Here is a 4,333-nt window from a genome sequence, read left to right on the forward strand (position 1 = left end):
TCCCAAAGGTACAAAGGAAACAGTTAAATGATACTCATAAGCAGGTGAAGTGTGAAAAAGTGTTGATCCCAACAAATGAAGAAGTTAATGATTCTCCTATAGTAGAAAGAGGCTCTAGTAGGGATGATCCAGTGGAAGAAGGAGACTCTTGTAAAAAGAAGGTTCAGACCTAAGGACTTTCACAACAACTTGAATCAATTGTAACTAATAAGCCAAGGAGAATAATTGAAAAGCCTATTCGCTTTGCTGATATGGTAGCTTATCAATTCCTAGTCGTAGATGATGTCATTCCTACTACTTTTGATGAAGCAATTCAAAGTTTTGAAAAGGAAAATTGGACGATTGTTATGAATGAAAAAATACAATCACTTTATAAGAATCAAACTTGGAAGCTAGCTAGTTTGTCGAAGAGAAAGAAGATAATTGGGTGAAAATGAGTGTTTGCAAATAAAGAAAGATTTCCTGGACAAGATGAGGTGCGCTACAAAGTAAGATTGGTGGAGAAAGATTATGTCCATGTAACGCCCTCAACCCGACTCGATCTACCAAATCCGAATCTTGGGTGTTACGCCTTATACAGATGTAACTTAAAACTTTTCTTTTTTTATTTATTGATGTAAATGTCTATATATGAGTATAACAGAATCTTTTATAGCCTACATCGTATAGTTACATTTATAAATCAATAAAATTCCAAAATTTCATATTTTCTTCCTTTGTCTACTGTGTGCATATTGAATTTCTACTTATATGAATTATGCAAACTTTGACGCGCCACTTGTTTTCCTCTATATGCATAACAGCCTAACGCATCCCTTCCTTGGTGTAGCCTTGGCATCATCCCTCAACACAAAATCCTTTTTAACTTGAAATAGAAAATAACTTTTGTAAGTTTCTAAGAACTTAATGAGCTAAACCTCAAAATACCTTTTTCATTTACTCTATGTCTCATATGTTATTTTGCACATCCATGGGGTATTTCTTGACTTTTCTTCCTTCTTTGACGGGTACAATACTGATGCTACCATTTTTCTTTCTTCAGAAGCACTTCCTTTCTCTTAAGCATACTATACTTAACATCTCATTACCTTCTATATTCTTTTCTAAATCTTATCTTTACGTAATCCTTAGCCTATTCATTTACCTTATTATTAGACTTAATATCTTATTCCATACTTACTAGTCTTATCATTTTCTTTGGGCAGGGTAGACTACGCCGAATACTTTACTCAGAATTCATCTAAATCTTCTTTACTTCAGTGCATTCTCTATACTTACTTTTAACTTATATCTTTGCCTCGCAGCGTACTTTGGCACACATTAGCCTTTTTGTTCATCCCTTGTAACTATACGGGATTTACCATTCATTCAATGTCCACCCAAAGGTGTTGTCTTCAGATGGTCATCACGAGATATGTTCTTTAGATTTCACCATGAAGGATTTATTAATCTAGAAATATCAAATCAAGAATTAAGCACAAATAATTGAGAACAAGATTTAAGTATTTATTGTGTAAAACAAAAAACAAATGACAGAATCCAGCATAGGGTTCATCTCCCCTAGGTATTTAGAAAATTAGTTCATGCTTGAAAATAGAAACATCACCGAAAGGAATAAAGAAACTCATGATAATTTTCTAAGAAATCAATTGGGAATCTTTAATTTTGATGGAGATATGCCTCAATAGTGCTTTTTCAAGTTATTTTCTTGAATATTCTATGACGGCTCTCTCTTATCTTCTTATGTTTGTCATATATACATCTTAGAATGCCCAAAAAACCTAAAAAATGCAATTTTCCACAGTTGAAGGTGTAAATTAACAAAATCGACACGACCTACCACATGGCCGTATGGTAGCTCGTATGGCTCATACAACCGTGTGGACAGGCTGTATGGAAGGGGTCAGCTCGTGTGGCTCACACGGCTATGTAGACAGGTTGTGTGGAAGGGGTTAACTTGTGTAGCTCCTATAGCTTGCTCTGATTTTTTGATTTTTGTTCATTTTTCTCTCATTTTTCTTCCAAATTCTGTATTAAGCATCAAAACATGAATTTAAAGGATTAAGAGTATAAAATTCACACTTAACATTGAATAATCACCCAAAAATGCATAAAGAATGAAGTTAAAATACGTTACTTTTAACACTTATTAGTCTTCAACACACACATAGACACAATTTACTCATTCAGACACATTAACCATTAACCTCAGAGATCATATCCATTTTCCATACAAATCATTCATGCAAGTTCATCAAACATACATTTCTTATAGAATCATCATATCATGCAATTTTAGTTTATTTTCATAGAAAGTTTTAACATGTATAATACATTTGCAAGAGTCGACTTAGAGACTCACCTTATAACCTAGAAGGCTGTCAAACTTCAAACCTAATCCTTCCTTGTGACAACAGTAGCTTGAGTTACAGATCTTTCATTCAACTAGATATTACGACTTCCTCACCTCATCAAACAATGACACTTTGTTAGAACTCATTCGTATAACCTTTTACCTCTAATTTAACTCAAACATATCACTAAGCCTTATTTCTTCAAGTATACTTATAAATTTGTGTTTCTTTAGCAAATAGAGTCATGAAACATACCTTTTTGGAAATGAGCTTACTAGCAGAAAACCAAACTTCCAAACTTGTCTTTTTGAGAGACCTCTTAGAGCCTAGATCCATATATTTAACTCAGCTTGAAGGATGAGAGGAATTCTCTTTATTTCTTCCCTTTTTATAAATAGAGATCACTTCTTGAAGAATTGAAAGAAAAGCTTCCCATTTCTTGCCCAGGTTATCTTGATATTTTACTTTTGTCCCTATGGATATTTGACATGCGTCCTAATCCTTACAATTCACCAAATAAATGCTTAACAGCTATAAACCTTGTCCCTACAAACTCTTTCGGCTTCAATACATCCTCGTTACTGAGTGCTGCACTTAACACTCATTCCCCCACAGTTGCTCAACATAATGCCAACTCTACCTCGAGCTCCTCTATTCTTGTACTCAAAGCCATTGTCGTGGCTATTGTTTCCTCCTTTAAAGCCATCACTATGGCTTTGAGAACATTGTTTCTCTCCGTTAGCTTTTTCCTTTGGGAATCTAGCAATTCTTACATGTTATCCCTATTTGAAGTGAGACACATGGTCACAAAGTCGCTGGACTACTCCCTCAAGTCATTTATGCTTTCCCCAAGTGCATTTTCTGACTCTTTTGCGTCCTCCATGGACTCTTCAAGTTTACCCACACATTTCTCAATAGTCGGTAGCATCTCCCTCAAATACCTTCTGACCCACCTTTTTTTGAACTCTTCTTTCGACATCCCAACCTTGCCTTCAAATCAATAGCTCGGATACCACATGTCACGGGGCTAGATTTTTCATCTCGTGATATATACGGATTTAGGTGATTCGTTCGTCCAAACTTGCCTAAGTCAGCATTTACTCAAGTGAGGATTCCTTTAGAAGTCCTCTAAGGCACCAATTTGTATAGCGGAAGCTATTTATGCCAAAAGAAGCAACAAAAGAACAACAAAAAGAACGCACACAAGGTGTTTCAGTAAATGCTCTCTATATTCTCTTATTCACAAAGACTAATAAAACAATGAATGGAGTGAGTACAAATGAGGGGGAGGCTCTCTATTTATAGTTGAGCTCCCCCAAAATCAATGGTCAAGATACATTTACATCGATAGATGAGATTAACTATATCCCTTGATTTTAGGGATTTACAAGATATATCATATCAAATCTAATATAATCTTTACAAGATATGATTCTATCAATCTTTTAAGGTTAGTTACCAAAATAATATAAGTTGCCAAATCTTTGTTATCGGACCAACCAGGCTTCAATCTGATAGGCTTCTCCAACAACTTACCAAATCGGGCCAGTTCTTGCGGGCCAAATGATCCCCATCTACACAATAGACCTTCATCGGATGTATTTGGTGTGATGGTCATAGGCTTTAAACTGCGGCCCATGACACATACACGTACATGAATTGACAGATTACAATTCAGTACACTTCATGTGTACTACCCATGTATCCAACGATATTTTAAATGGTTCAACGGACACAGTTCTGTTATGAGATTATATGAGTTCGATATAAACTATTACTGATATTTATATGAAATACATGAAATATGATTATTTGATAAATTCAACCATGTGTGTTAGATCTTATATGTGATTTTCATGACTAATATGTTGGTGATCATGTGTTTAGGCTTTTGGCCAAATTGGTTGAGATATGCTATGTTTACTTACCTATTTTATGGATATATGGTAAGTTAAATTCTGTGTTATACGAACTTACTA

The sequence above is a fragment of the Gossypium arboreum genome, chromosome 10 (genome assembly GCF_025698485.1).
Source record: "Gossypium arboreum isolate Shixiya-1 chromosome 10, ASM2569848v2, whole genome shotgun sequence".
NCBI lineage: Eukaryota > Viridiplantae > Streptophyta > Magnoliopsida > Malvales > Malvaceae > Gossypium > Gossypium arboreum.